General features: G+C 42.3%; 1 protein-coding gene across 2 annotated transcripts in view; it reads left to right on the top strand.

Annotated features, from left to right (window-relative positions):
• The first annotated feature begins 8,157 nt into the window (after nucleotides 1–8,157).
• lrfn2b (leucine rich repeat and fibronectin type III domain containing 2b) overlaps nucleotides 8,158–16,606 on the top strand; it is a 138,422-nt gene continuing 129,973 nt past the window's right edge. The window contains exon 1 of one of the 2 annotated variants that reach the window (XM_069161699.1): nucleotides 8,158–8,667. The gene's annotated coding sequence lies outside the window, so the exon portion shown is untranslated. The remainder of the gene's footprint in view (nucleotides 8,668–16,606) is intronic. The other variant, XM_069161700.1, reaches the window with a different exon arrangement.

The raw sequence follows: 16,606 nt of genomic DNA, 5'->3' as shown, positions 1-16,606 counted from the left end.
ATCTATCTATCTATCTATCTATCTATCTATCTATCTATCTATCTATCTATCTATCTATCTATCTATCTATCTATCTATCTATCTATCTATCTATCCCACTCGCAAAACACATATCAGATGTATCATCTCACCACGCCGGATGTATGTGACACGTTTCGTGAGGTTTCAAGCATCCTTTGACCTTAAACATCAACTTCCTGTGTCACAGCGATACATCAAACTTTGCCGCATCGTCACGGCGACGCCCATTGACAAAGTCGAACGAATGTCTCAATATATCATCAACTACATGTTCAGGTTATTGTGACCCGACTTTATGTTCATGTGATCAACCAGCTCGACGTAGAATGTGAAAGTATGAAAAGTGTCATTTCCAGTGGCCAACAGGGGGCGCTATGAGCGAATATTACCCCACAGGGGTCTTCTGGGCGGGGCTGTTATCATACCTGTGATGTTTGGAGAAGGTCGGTCCATGTACATAAGATTTAAAGCAACTTGTAGTTTCATGGCGAGGCCCTCAAAATGGCCGCCTCTTTACGGGCACACGCATCGACGAAAACGAATTATTTTGATAAGATTTAATCCCAAACATTTTATCTATCCATAGAAACTAAACTCAAGTCGGTGCGACAAAATCCCTCAGAGGAATTCGACAAAGTACGTGTCAGAATCGCCCAAAATGGCGACTAAATTCGAAATGGTGGACTTCCTGTCGAGGTGACGTAACGGTGCGATGTAACTTTTTTGTGCGTCTCGGTGTGATACACGTGTCCACCGGATTTCGTGAATTTAGGTAAATGTGGCCGCCGGGGCATCTCTTTAGGGGGCGCTCTAGAGCCATTTGGCCGCGCCCACTCACGACTCCACTAGAATACAACATTTTTCGCCGGGAGACAAGTGTGTATCCACTTCCATGAGTTTTTGAAGATGATAAAGCCTCCAAAAAGGCAAATCACTTTACGTAACAATAAGAACGTAGAAGAAAAAGAACATTTTTACGAAAAACAATAGGGCTCCGCACCATCGGTGCTCGGGCCCAAATTATTATACCAGTGAATTTTAAAGGAAAACGTCGGTCCACATTCCTTTAAACCGCAGCAAGACGATGACCTGAAGAACTTAAGTTGTTCCACCAAAGGATGGGTAAAGAAGGATAAAGTTAATATTGTGGAATGATCAAGTAAAAGTCCTGCCTCTAATCCAATAGAGATGTTGTGTGTTTCATCCGACTTGTTCAGGCACAACAATGAAGGGAGGTCCGCACATGAACCTTGGTTAAAGTAACATTTGAAGACAAATGGTGCACAAAGAGAGAGAGAGAGAGAGAGACAGAACAATGAGGAAGGTTGATTTATGCTCTTCCTCTCAGGTGCAGACGCTCACCAATCATAAGGTAAGTGGAGCGGTACAGCAGACGGGAGACCGAGCGAGCAGCACAAAAGAACCGGGCCCAGAAAACTGAACAGCACCGACCGCAGACAGCACGGAAACATTGTGATGCCGTTATCTCGCCACAAGGGAGTCACACCAGAAACTGAAAGCAAAAGTCCACTGACAGTAATGTTGGATCATTTTCCTCAACAACAAAATGACCAACAATAATATTTTTCACTCATTTGTTTATTCGGGTTGACTTTATCTTCTGTTAGGACTTGTGTGAAAATTGAACGATGCTTTAGGTCATGTTGATGCGGAAACATTGAAAACTCGAAAAGGTTCACAAACCTTTGAGCACCAGATGTGTGAATGCGGTAAAACATCTTTCAGTCTCACGATGAGTACATTTTAACATACGTACGTACGAACATACGACCATCCATGTTTCATCGAGCTGTGGTCAAAAAACATCATGTCTGAAGGAAAAACAAGACTTTGTGAGGCAGATTGCTGGCTGAGCATTGCGATGTCATTTAAGTGCTATGGTATACATAAAAGTCACCAGACTTAATCACCACTCAGACCTCCAGTAAAATGTAATCACGTTCTCATCTACTTGTTAACGATCATTTGTCTTGGTACTAATGGATCCGAGCTGATCTGGTCCACAGCTTGGTGATACCACTCAAAGCAGATGGTGGGTTTATCTGACTGAGACAGAGCACAGTGGAGTATTGTTCAGGCCACAGAAAAGGCTTATGTTCTAATGCACAAAGGAGATTGGAGAGGCGGATGGTGCATAAACCGGCCAAATGCTCGGCAGTCGGGTGTCTCGACCCGACCTCGGTGCTTTCCAGAGAGCTTCGAATCGTGTGCTTTGATGTGACCTCGGATTAATCCTTTTCTCTGAATGGCCGGGCCATCTCTTTACCGGCGTCCTCCCCCCTACAATGGCTTCAATTTGTAGCAGCTGCCGGGAAAGAAAAGCAGCCTCCTGGAAACATATGACCCCCCCCCCCCCCCCCCCCACCACCACCACCACCACCTCCCTCACCCCGACCCCCCCACACCATCAGCTCCAGGTGGAGCAGGAGCCGAGCCTCACTTTGATGCTCCTCGACTGGATATGTGAGCCCTGTTGCCAGCCGGCTACCTGACTGCCTTCGGATGGTGGGGTGGTGTCTGCCCCCCCACAGGCCACCTGCAGACACCTCTGTGTTTCACACACGGCTCCTCACAGGAGTCTTCAGGGAAAGGGACAAGGCCATTAAAATGCATTCAGCATCCAGCTGCTTGTTAATGGATAGAAATGGGATGGAGGTGGAATACTAGCTGCAATAATTTACATGCAGACCAAATCCCCTGCACTGCACCGCAGGAAGCTCAAGCAGCTGCAGGTGGTTTCGTCCTCTCGTCAGTCCTCATGGAACGTTCCCTGTATGTATCGTATTTACAATCAGAAACCTATTAAGTAAAGATATCATTTCAAATCCATTTATTCTCAGCCAGCTTTCTACATCAGTGGTGTTCTTTGGTCCGTCTTAACTCACCTGACTGATTACTGAACACTTTCCTCCGTGCGCCACGTGCAGAAAGTGACTCATTCAGTTGCCCACACAAGTCTGCTCTGAGAATATATACCTTCCTCGGAGTCTTCCTCCTTCAATGCCGGTGGGATGATGGTGGAGGTGTATTGTCTCGTTTGCAGACATTCCTGGTCTTTATTTCCTTTAAGTTGTTGAACACGTCCAGTGTGATTTTGGAGCCCTCAGTTTTGGCTTGAAGGTGCAGTAGCAAGTATAGAAAGGGGATCAAGTGATGAGTAGACCCCAGACACACTCGGTCCAGGAGAATCAGACAAAATTCTTTTAAATGTTCAGTGAATCGGCTCATCTCAAGCAGACATTTAAAAGACTGTTTTTATGAGCACATGACTGAATTAGAGGTCTGTATTTTGAAGTGAATATGCAGTTGTACTTTAGAAAAGGGTACATGTGTCGATTGTTTGATTTTACTGTCTGTGTTTTTATCTAGTAAATCAGTAGGTTATCATCCTTTTATCCCATTTCCTGCATTTCTTCTTCCTAGAAGTGGTGATATGTGGCGTTTTGACCACAGATGTGTGGCAGATTTCCAATTATAGAAGCTGGCTTGGGTCAAAACTTTGTCAGTATTGGCACTGGACCCAATATTACATTTCTGACAGCGAAAACAAAAGGTGGCAGTACTGAATGTTGCAGCCACTCCCATCTATCAAACCAAGTTCTCTTAAACAACTGTTTTTGGTTATATATTAAATACCAGAGTATGGTAAGATCGTAGGTGCTCTTTTGTCCCTAGATGGTCTGCAGCAGTCGGAGAGGAGGGGGGGGATGCCTCCACCCTGAGCATGCTTGCCACCAGGTGGGTAACATCAGCTGCAGACTAACTTCGGGATCAGCGATATAATTGTTGCTGCTGCTCGGGCTCAGAGTCTTTTTTTTTTTTTTTTTTTTTTCTCGACATATCCACATTCTTATAGCCATTTTTATTCATGAGATACTTTTTGGCTCAGCAAACAAGGTGAAGACAAAGATTGAACTAGAAAGCTAACTTCATTGTTACGATCTCAACTTTTTTTGTTATCACATTGTGCACAGCATGCTGCGAGGTTCAAATCTAATAAACGGATCATGACGGGGAACAACCAACAGCGCTGTCCATGGTCCTGAAACAATAACGCTGTGTTTCAGTATGAGAAAAGAAATGACAAGCTTCAAATATTTGACAGGGGAATTCTTCAAAAAAGGTGTTTCATATCTTTATGATCCTTTGTGGGGATTTTTGCGTGTTTCTTTTTTAAACTGGACGTGAAATTTATACTGTGTCGGGGTCAAACCTCCTCCTGCCCCCTTGTGGCGCCGGTTGCGGTGTGATGTCATAAATGTGTTTCTCATTGTGCCTTTTAATACCATTTCAGCCCTCCTGATCTTAGACACTCGAACACTACAGCTGCACACATGTGTGACGTCAGTTAAGTCCGTGAAGGGTTTAGGGTTTTGGCCTCAGGGTGACTCCACAACAAGTGGTAGAACTAGACAACTCAAACATTTTATTTTCCTGCATTGATACTTGGTGTGTGTTTGAAATACATAATTTTTCATTCGGGACTTGATTCCTAAAATACTGAGCTGACACAGGAGAATGAATCACTGGTCACAAATAAGTGTGTGATTCAGGAACTGATGATGATCAAGTGATGAAATTTGTAGCAGTTACTCATCAGAGTTAAACCTTTCTCCGACTCCGTGCACGTTACGAGCAGCAGTTTCAGAACTTACTGATCCACCGTCGTACAAGGTGTAGTCCTCCTTTAGGGAGGTAGTTCTGATATTTTACTATCTCAGCTCTCAACTAACGCAGGCTGTCTCGCAGTTTTCCTACTAGATGACACATTTTACACATCGAAGTCTGTTTCCAGTTGTTGGGGAGAACAACTGCAAATATGGGAAACATTTCAGAGAACGTTTTAGTGTTTCCATTGCGGGACTGAAGACTACAAGTTTGAAAATGAGAAAAAAAAGAAAAAAAAGAAAGTGATCTTACACACATGGACAAAATTGTTGGTACCCTTCCGTTAAAGAAAGAAAAACCCACAATGGTCACTGAAATAACTTGAGACTGACAAAAGTAATAATAAATAAAAATGTACTGAAAATTAACTAATGAAAATCAGACATTGCTTTTGAATTGTGGTTCAACAGAATCATTTAAAAAAAAAAAAAAAAAAAACTAATGAAAATGGCCTGGACAAAAATTATGATACCCTTAACTTAATATTTTGTTGCGCAACCTTTTGAGGCGATCACTGCAATCAAGCAATTTCTGTAACTCTCCAGAAGACTTCTGCACCTGTCAGCAGGTATTTTGGCCCACTCCTCCTGAGCAAACCGCTCCAGTTGTCTCAGGTTTGAAGGGTGCCTTCTCCAGACTACATGTTTCAGCTCCTTCCACAGATGTTCAATAGGATTTAGATCAGGGCTCATAGAAGGCCACTTCAGAATAGTCCAATGTTTTGCTCTTAGCCATTCTTGGGTGTTCTTAGTTGTGTTTTGGGTCATTATCCTGTTGGAGGACCGATGACCTGCGACTGAGACCAAGCTTTCTGACACTGGGCAGCACATTTCGCTCCAGAATGCCTTGATAGTCTTGAGATTTCATTGTACGCCGCACAGATTCAAGACTCCCTGTGCCAGATGCAGCAAAAGCAGCCCCAGAACATAACTGAGCCTCCTCCATATTTCACAGTAGGTACAGTGTTCTTTTCTTTGTATGCTTCATTTTTGCGTCTGTGAGCATAGAGCTGATGTGACTTGCCAAAAAGCTCCAGTTTGGTCTCATCTGTCCAAAGGACATTCTCCCAGAAGCTTTGTGGCTTGTCAATATGCATTTTGGCAAATTCCAGTCTTGCTTTTTTATGATTTGCTTTCAACTGTGGTGTTCTCCTCGGTCGTCTTCCATGAAGTCCACGTTGGCTGCAACAGTGACGGATGGTGCGATGTGACACTGATGTACCTTGACCTTGGAGTTCACCTCTAATCTCTTGGGAAGTTGTTCTGGGCTCTTTGGTTACCATTCGTATTATCCGTCTCTTCAATTTGTCATCAATTTTCCAGGGAGGTTGGCTACAGTCCTGTGGACATTAAACTTCTGAATAATATGTGCAACTGTAGTCACAGGAACACCAAGCTGCTTGGAGATGGTCTTATAGCCTTTATCTTTAACATACTTGTCTATAATGTTTTTTTTTCTAATCTCCTGAGCAACTCTCTCCTTAGCTTTCTGTGGTCCATGTTCAGTGTGGTACACACCATGATACCAAACAGCACAGTGCCTACTTTTCACCCTTTAAATAGGCAGACTGACTGATTACACGTTTGAAGACAGCTGTGAAGCTAATTAGAGGACACACCTTAGTCTAACATGTCCCTATGGTCAAATTATTTTCAATCTTTTCTCGGGGTACCATCATTTTTGTCCAGGCCATTTTCATTAGTTTGTTTTTTAAATGATTCTGTTGAACCACAATTCAAAAGCAACGTCTGATTTTCATTAGTTCATTTTCAGTAAATTTGCATTTATTATTACTTTTGTCAGTTTCAAGTTATTTTAGTGACCATTGTGGGTTTTTCTTTATTTAACGGAAGGGTACCAACAATTTTGTCCACGTGTGTAATAGACTGATATTGCTCCTCGTCTTTTATACATGCTACAAGCTCCAGGCTTCTTCAGCTACTAACACCCAAACATCACAACAAACTGTCACACATTCACCACTGACTTAACAAGAAAGAGGAATTGCCTTTTCATTTCCTGTGTGCGTACAACTCCATAACAAGATTCCCCTTAAATCAACATTCTGCAATGAGAGTACTCGTCGGATTCAGCACAAGACATCATATTTAACTCATCGGATTCTTTTAAAATCAAGAATAGATATATTATGTTACTTTCTGCTGTTAAAAGGATGTTTTTCTCCCCACAGCTGCTCATGTGGGAACTTTTTACTCGCTGGATTCGTCTCTATGATACTCAAAGGTCTTGACCTCACTAAGTAAAGTGCTCTGAGATGACTTCTATTGTAATTTGGTGTTATAAATAAAAATTCAAATAATTGAAAACTGAGATCCACAACATACACAGTCTCTCATACAAACTGCCTACTTGCAAGCACAAACAGTTTTATAAACCAAAACCATGACATGCTATCCATTATTTTGTCTTTTACATAGTTGATCAATGTTCTTTTAAACTTCTGAATCATACTGCACAGTTTCAGATTCTCAGCATGGTTCCATAGACACTTTTACATTTCAGTTTTTTCAAATATAATTTTTTTCTTTAAAGACACATTTTATAAAATGTGATAACAATACATTATGTAATTTATGCAACATGATTTTGAAAACATGTTTTATTAATATATCTAATTATATAATTGATTATTTATAACCATCAGCAAAGACACCCAATAAAGGATTGAATATAATTCAAGTAATTTAAATAAATGAAACGTGAAAACTTTGAAAACCAGAAGAAAAATATGAAGTTGTTCAGTGTGTCTTTGGATTCACAAAGTCAGGCAGCCGATAAATAGATAATAGGAAAAACATTGAAAGATTGGATTGCTGAAATTGGATTTGCAAAATCCATTCACCCATTATCTAAACCTGCCTTATACTCAACAGGATTTGGGGATAGGGGAGGAAGAGGGAGCATATCCCAGCTGACTTGGGGTGAATACAGAGTTTAATGTTACATTCTGACTTAAGAGCCAACAATGACAAATCAAAGTGATTAAACTCAGAAAAAAAAGACGGAACACGATAATTTTCTGTATTTATAAAATTAAAAAGAATCATGCTTACAATTGTATATTTATAATTGCAGTACATTATCTAATAAACCAGTTTTAACACCTTGTAAACCTTTAAAAAGGAATGGGAAATTATATTACTAGTTATGATTATTAATAAAAGCATCAGTTACAACTGACAAGTCTTTTAAATGGTTCCATGTTAGAAAAGTGGAGCCCGTAAACCTCCTTTTTACATCAAAGCAGTGGTGTCGTCAGAAAGGTTCTGTGCATCATTATCCTCACCACCATCATCACCACCTCTTTCCCTATAGTGTTGCTATTAATAAGCTATATGAGCGATATGAAACGCCCCGTGCTTGCATTTGAAATGTGTCACATGCCCATGCATTTCCAGTCCATCTGCCGTCTCTCTCTGCAGTCAACACAGGGCGCAGTCGGTGCACGGAGTCCAGGCTGCAGGTATACGCAGTCAGATCAAAACCCAGACAACAGCACAGAGCGCGGAGAGAAAAAAAAAAGAAGGTCTTCACCCCCCTCTGAGAGGAAATCATATTCTGTGTTCCCATCAGCGCAGCGGGAGCGGATCTTTATTTCGGGGCAGACGTGTGTGACTCCGTGAAAGTTTATTTGGTGCTTTTTATCCTCCTAAACTTAAAATAGCCCGTATATGGAGCAGGTCGGTGCGAGGTGCCAGAGGAGCGGTTCTGTCGCCCGTAGTGTGGTCGGAGTGGGCTGGAAGCGGCGGAGCGGTGCGCGCTCGCTCGCTTTTTACGCGCAAAGGGAAGAGTAATCAGGTGGAACCGGGAATCCGAGACGGGAAATGGAGAATACACGGTACTGGAATTAACGTTGAGGCCAAAACTACAATGTTTTGATCACCAACTGCATCTCCGGGACAAAAAGAAACCGTCTGACAACGCCTGATACAAGAGGTAAGAAGTCGCATTGAGCCACACAGTGACTCATTTAATAATCTGCAGCGTGGATGTGGACGCTGGAACTTCACTGTTCGTTTCTAACTGCCTGACACATCGCTGCATGTAATTTTGCAGCAGAGCTCGGTTAGTGCAATACTTTCCTTCAGGACCAAACTGTGTTATCCTTTTTATTTCGGATTCCGACGCCTCTCCATTATCTGCTGGCTGTGTCTGCTCCGCCTTTATCACGGTGCCCTATTTAGCTCAGATGGACTCAGCGCTCATCAAACGGAGTGAAATATCATCGCTGAGAATTTCAATTATTCCCTTCAGGCTGGATTTCCACTGCTGATGTTAATGTGCTGTATGAGAACACATTCCTCCTCACAGCCTCCATCTGCCCTTTGATTCAGCTCAACTTATTGCTGCCACACAAATGAAATACAGTGTTGAGACAACATCACATGTCCATCGGGTTTCCATGCTGACAGATGCAGACGGGTGAACAGCACATACTGGAGCAGTGTACATTACAGCCCTAATGAATGAAGCACACATGAAACTTCAGTGTGATGAAGCTGAATAAAAGCAGCACAGACAGTTACTGCAGCAGGTGAATCAGCCTGAAGACACTCCTGATCATATTCACAGCTCTGATTAGCCAACATTGTGTGCATTTAAAATGTGATTCTCCTCTCTCTTCTCGCTCTGGCCTCGGGAGCCACTGGAGACACTGTACAGTTCACGACCTTGACTTTCCCCTGTGCTTCTTGATCCGGCATGTGTAGGGTGGGGGGGTTGTTGTATCTGAATAATGCATGGCCTTTGTCCCAGTGGCCACCTCACCGATTCGGATGGGATGCACTGTGGAAGTTGTTTACTGTGCTGCAGCCTTCCCTGCAGAGGATCGGGATGTAATGTGCAGGCAGGTAGCGTGGACTCAGGCGAAGGAAAGATGCCAAGCGAGGGAACCTCCGGTTCTAATCCCACTGTCTGCTGCTAAGGGATGACCTTTGCCTCACACGGATTACAGCCACGCTAATTGATTTACCATTAACCCGTTCAGCACATATTTGGGAGTCATGCTAGAGGTGGCTGAGCTGCAGGAGCTGGAGCAGAGTACTGTCCTGGTTGTTAGAGGGGGGAGGAGGGAGAAGAGGACATTAATCTACCTCGTCATCCATCACTGAGTTCCCGAGCTGGGGGCCACAGTGAAACTGCTAATCCTTCGGTAATCATGGCTTAAATTTGTCAGAGCTATGACTTGCTTTACCTCGCTGGGTCACTGAATGGGACGTGAGTGAGAATGATAAGCTGCAAACCATGAAATGAGTGTCATAAAGAAGCTGATTTATGGAGTTTGTCATATTCAGAAAGTGTCATGTCAGAATGAGAAGCCGGTTTCCTGCTTTCTCACATCCATGCTGTTGTTCCTATTTATTATATTCTCGTCTCAGTGCACACTTTGCTGTAATTCTGTTGTGATGACGGTATTAGTGATTCTCCTGAGAGGATATGTGTCATATTTTCGGCTTCTTTTTGCTGCTAAGTGTCCCGTGAGCTCGGCGGTGGCCAGGTTGGTCTTTGGGCTCTGAAATAATACCTTCTCTAAGCAGCCCCTGGGCCTCTCAGCGGATCTGCCGGCTATAAATAATGGCACATATGTCACCATGCTCTTGGCTCACATACACTAAGCCTCATCCTGAGCCTCCATAGGGACCAGCAGAGTGCCGGGTCTCAGTCTGTACAGAGGCCTGGACGGAGACCACGGCACACCTCATGCTTCCTTTACATCCTCCTATAGTGTTCTCCTTCTGCCCCTGCCTCTCCGTTAGTCCGCTCGTCATCCCTCTCTCTGGTCACTCACCTCCCCTCTGTGTGTAGAGATGGTGAGCAGCGCTGGTAACAGCCTGTTTGTTTTACTGTGTCTTGGATGCTGTGAGAAGTCCAATCATTGAGAGCAGCAGGAGACAGGAGCAGCATCTGGGACACATCCAGACCAGTCCTTGAGTCATCAGCTCGTAGAAGCAGCAGCAAAGGTTTAAACAGTGCAGCGCAGTCATGAATCATAGTCTGTGTGGCCGACCCCCCTGGTTCACCATGGAGACAATTTAAAGTGTTTTACAGGGGCATAAAAATACATTTAAAAGAAGCAAACCAAAGACAGAAGCATGGACTCAATTAGCAACCTGTTTATTCCCAAAAGAGTAAAATAAAAAGAAGTTTACCCACCCAACATTTTAACACTGTTTACATACAGAGGTGATCCCAAGTGGCAACCATCAGTGATGTCATCAACCAGCAGTGACTTCATCGTTGGTTTGTGAACGTTATGAAGCCTCCAGTTCAGATTCTGTCCGTCACCATCTTTGTTAGTTCGGAGCGGTTTGGAGCAGGAAGTGACCATATTTGGACGAGCTGGGGGAGGAGCCAGTGGTGGATCTGACCGATCTGATTGGAAACCTGACGATACTACGTCCCGCCCACCGATAGCTGTAATCTGACTGCACCACAGGCATGTCAATCAAACAGACACGCCCCCAAAAACAGGTCTTTTTGAATCTTCTTTTCTAATGAATGAGGGATTATTTTCAGATGGACCTCCAGAAAACTAATAAGAAGGAGTGACTTTAGCTAACAACACCGAGATAACTGATGGACACATTTTATTCACTTTGGATTTGATGAGAGAAGTTGAATGGCAGTCTGTGGAGCCGGAGGCTTTTTGGAGCACTTGGCAATCTTTCAGGAAGTGTCTGGTGCCAGAAACAACATAAATTATAATATATTATTTAAATGTATTATTTATGATAATTTTTTATTGTGTTGAAAGAAATGCACTGCATTGTTTTTACTACTTGACCTTAATATTGATGGTTATTAGCTGAAGCTTGATGTGATATGAAAGATGGTTTAACTGGGAGAATGTGACTCCTGAAATTGACATGAAGGTCTCGTCTCGAGAGACGGCGGCTGTTGAGTTGTTGCCACTTCAGAAACACCCGGGATGTAGTACAGGGATGCTTCTTTTACCTCATAAACAATCTCTGCTGAGGTCACCAGTCACCATAAGATGCTCAGCACTTATCTAAAAAACAAACAAACAATACAACGACAACAACAACAATTCTTCCTGCAAGACATTCTGAGAATATTTTGAAATGTTTTAGTCATGTTTTCAGAGAAAATGTTTTTTTTTTTTTTTTTTTTCATATTCCCAGAATGCTTTTCTTAAAGGCAGGATGATGTTGTCTGAAAACATTCATCCATGGCTGGATACTACAAACTCAATTCTCAAACGCAGGCTGAAATTAAAAATACATGTAAAACAAGTATACTGTAATAAACTATTCAAAAATAAACTTTTTATGAAGGTCCATTTGTGTCTTTCTTATGCAGCATAAAAACAGTTCTGAGAGCAAATTACTTGTACTGCAATCAAAAATTGAGTTTCTTCGTAAAAATAGATGAACTGAGAATAAAAGTATTTGGATTGCAAACAAAGTTTCCCTCAAAGTTTTGTTGGTTATGGACACAGACTTGAGAATTTTGCTTGTGTCACAAAGTTTTGTTTGCAAATCAGACCTCTTTGGTTGCGAGTCAAAAACTGTTGGTTGCCTCTCCTTCACCTCTTCCTGTTTGGCCCTTCGTTTAACACAATCTAACATTATCAGCCCGACGGGAGCCGGCTCGTACTCCCATATATTAAGTGATTAGAGCCTGAACCTCCCAGACAAATATTTCTATATGTATCCTCCTGCATAAAGTTTGGATGGCGTTATCGGACTGCTCCTTCTTCAGCCATCAGAAACGAACCATAATCTGCACCGCAGCCGTTTTAAAGTGGATGAGAGGAGCCGGTTTGATTGGCCGTGATTGAAGTTGTGTGACACAACTTCTAATCATCTATTCCTCCTACCTGACGCTGCTCCCTGCTGCACCAGACATGTACTTGTGTTTATGTTCATCAAAATAGGAAAACGAATTGGCCACACCTACTCACACTCAACTTCGACTTGCGTTTGTGCTGCAACTAGATTCACAAAAAAAAAGTTGTAAATAGATGAGATGTTTTTTGGTACTTAAATTCACAAGAAACATTCCTATGTATATTAAGAGCCCCCTACCACACACACACACACACACACACACACACACACACACACACACACACACACACGGTTGCACTGTCCCTTCATTTGTAATTGATTCTGCCTGTACATCAGGGATTATACAGTCATGCCTGACACTTCTTCATCCTCAATTTTCTCCCAAGTAAATCCGTAGAAGTGGATATGTATGAGAGTGCAGTGTTCACACTCCTGAGCGGTCTGCCTCGGACACACTGAGTGAGTGTGTGTGTCCTTGGCAGGCTGAGAGGAAGTAGCATGCAGCATGCCAGCCCTTCTGAGCCTTGTCCTCGGAGGCGGAAGCAGCATTGGGGTTCGTTGTCTGTTGGCCATATGCCCTCCACCTGCCCCAACTAACACATGACCATCTGGAGGAGATTAGCATTTCCTGCTACAGTGTGCACAAATGATTACACAGTGCTTCTTCATATAGAATACAAATAAATGTATTACACCAATAATATATATATTTATACAAATAAATGCTCTCCTGTGTAGCCGGTGAGACTTTCTGGTCATCCCTGTGAGTGCAGTCGATATTGGGGAACAAGTTAGAGAGCGAGACCTGTTTCCTGTCTATCTTGTTTTTCTGGAGAATGCTGGCCGTTATCTGAATGTAAATATCCGTAAATGTAAATGTTGGATTCATGCATTTTAGAGATTTGGTCTATGAACGTGACTACATTTCTTGGATGTTGACAGAAATGTGGAAAACTGTCAAAAGCAGTCTGTTGTAATGTTGTCTGGCCTTTTTTTCGCCTGAACAGTCTCAATTGTTGCATGTTGCTGTTTTTCTGTTTGACTTAGTGAGCTGATCCTTTTATTCAGTTTGAGTCCTGGTATTTTGTGGAGTGTATTTGTTATTACTGAACACAAAAATAAACTGTCGTAAAAAAAGTAGTTTAGGAAACGGTCATGTCTGTTTCTAATGTAATCAATTAACAACATATTATCCCACAATATAGACATGGATGAATAACTGAACAGGCCTCTGGCCACTGGTCTGACTACTACGGCTCCGTTAACATGCGTTCCTGCTGATCCCATCACAGGTGGACAGATATAAGTACACATATAAACACACAAGATAAAGTAAGAAAGGGATATGTTCCAAACATATTAATGGACCACATACTCCACAGACGTCCTCTGCATAAGCAACACAAATAATAAACAACAGAAAAAGTGTCCTGCACAATTATACAGAGCGAGTTATTTCCAAACTGTAACTAGAACTGGTCAGCGATGAAGCAGCTGTTTGTGGAAGAAAAACACAGGCTGTTTACCTGATGTTTGTTTTACATTTACGAATGTGAAAGAAGTCTAAAGTAAGCTGATTAACAGCTCATTAAAATGAGGTTTGTCTGAGTAAGGATGAGTCAGTTTGGTAAATGTCATCATCGCCTCACGTTGTGTTGTGTTCATGTATTTAGTTACATGAAGTTTGTGTTTACTTCCAAACAAAACGTGGAAGTGAGAGCCAATCACAAGTGTTCACAACAGAGGATTGAGGGGACACGTGTTATCTTCAGGTGTGAAAGAGACACAAAGAGACACAAAATGGTTACGAAGAGAGACAAAACCGCAGCACTTCCTCGAATCACTTCAACCACAGGTTTTTTTTTAAGGCCTCGGAGTCGTGGCCTGCGTGGTGTGTGTTACCCGTCGTGTGCTGTTCAGTACGTCTGTGCCTCCACACCGGCTGCAGCTGCAGGTCCTACCTTTGAATCCGTGAGTTTCTCTGTAATAATGCTCATCAGTAAAGTATTTTTGAGGTCTGATGTAATTAGTGCCTTCACTGGGTTTTGTCTATGATTATACAAGGTGATCACAGATCGTTTCCTCGTATATTGTAGCCGGAAACATAGAAGGACTCGCATGAAAAAGAGGTGTCGGCTATATATTATAAATGTCGCATCGCACATGTGAGGCAGCGTGGCTGCCATAATCTGTTAACATGGATGCAGAAATGAAAACCCGCCACGTAGCAACAGATGCCATGCATCCACCTCTTACGTAAGACCGGATAGAGGGGGAGTTTGTGGGGGACAATTCTGGTTGAGCCATCTATCAGCTATCAGCTCAGGCCAAGGAGCCGTGTGTCAGACAGCAAGGACTGCTGCAGCGCTAATTGAGATTCCAGCAGCACTTTCCACCAACATCAAAACGAAAGACGTGAATTTTCTTACACTCTTCCTTCTTGTAGTGTAAATCCAGTTTTCCGGTGTCGTAACTAAAATTAGGGAAGAATGTTTTAAGATTTTCTCCGAAGTGTTTTCAGCAGCTCGACAAGCCAGTGTGAATGAAGACTAAATGGCTTACACTGATCACGTAATTAAGGTATGATTGTTATCTTACATACAAATAACAACTGCGCATCTGTTTTCTGGGAGTTTTGTTACCTTTTTTATGATTAACTGGTAAATGTTATCTAATTCAAAGCCATCAGTAACCATTTATTAAACAGCAACATAGGAAAGCGTTATCTCGGTCTTGTTATTTCAATTATATTTATTGAATTTATTTATTCAGACATGTTTTCCCTTTGGATGTTTTGATAATGGTACTGGTCAGTAGTTTATGATGAACCAGCTATTGATTGAAGATGGCCAGTAAGTGTTTATGTAAATTCTGACATCTGCACCTGTGTGCCTGAGAATTTGGCATTCCTGAAGTATGAGCTGAAGAAATGTCTCACTGTGTAAATACGATGTGTGAGAATGCACACTGGCATCAACAGAAGCCAACAGACGCTGAGATGATCCTCCCAGTTCACAGAGTAGAAGCCGAACTGACCTCCGTCTTTGTAACAGAAAACAAGGAAGAAAGCAGGAAATGATGCAGTCATGTTTGGGAGCTCATTTCTGAGGGACCGATGTCTAGCTCTCTGAGTGCTGACATGACAGAGCCAGGATAAGGTTGGCTATATGAGAAGGAATCAGAAATCATGAATAAATGAGAAGGGCTTTGGCCTTGGGCCGTTCTTTCTCACAGACACTGAGGATCCAGAGAGGATAGGTCTGGCCCTCATACAAAAGTCCAATGGACACCCATTTCACCTATTTAATTCAGCCCACATAGGGCACCAAGCGAACGCTAATAATTATATTTTGTCATTACTGAATAGTCTAACAAGTGGCTTTGATTCATACATCTATAAAAGGTTAAGAAATCTGACACTTTTAAACAACCACTACATTCAGAGCTATCTGACCAAAACTTAATTCAACCCAGCTTTATTTATATCGTGTCTCATCATAACACAAGTCATCTCAGAGCAGAAGCCTTTCAACATTATAGAGAACAAACTGACAATTCATCACCTACCACTTGAGTATCAGTGGGAAAGAAAAACTGCCTTTTAAAAGGAAGAGACCTCCAACAGAACCAGACTCAGAGGTGGGCAGCCGAGCGGAGAGAGAAAAGAACAGCATAGAGAGACAAACAGATAGATGCTCTGCCTCCTATCTACCTTTGGAAACTCTAGACACCTCAAGTAAGCCGGGATTCAATAAGCGACGTTTTCCTTTGGGTACTTTAGGTCTTTGAAATAAAGCTTGTTCATGAAGGGCTTTTTATGTAAGGAGAAATATTTTAAAGATATCTTTGGGTATGTTTGCTTTTATTAGATAAGGATAGTGAAATACAAACAGGAAATAGTGAAGAGAGTCAGGGAATAATATGCAGCAAATGTTCATCCCAGAAAGGATTCAATCTTTAGGATTAACTGCTCACAGCTTTTGGCGACAGATTGTAAATTTGATTGGTGAGCAGGGCACCAATGAAGAGAAGCTAATTTGGAAGAAATATTATCTGTGTTGCTG

This window comes from Embiotoca jacksoni, unplaced genomic scaffold, assembly GCF_022577435.1.
Source record: "Embiotoca jacksoni isolate LCO1_2020_lvr unplaced genomic scaffold, fEmbJac1.0.p SCAF_29, whole genome shotgun sequence".
Classification (NCBI taxonomy): Eukaryota; Metazoa; Chordata; class Actinopteri; family Embiotocidae; genus Embiotoca; species Embiotoca jacksoni.
The sequence above is the reverse complement of the archived record's forward strand: the minus strand, read 5'-3'. Positions and strand labels throughout refer to the sequence as shown.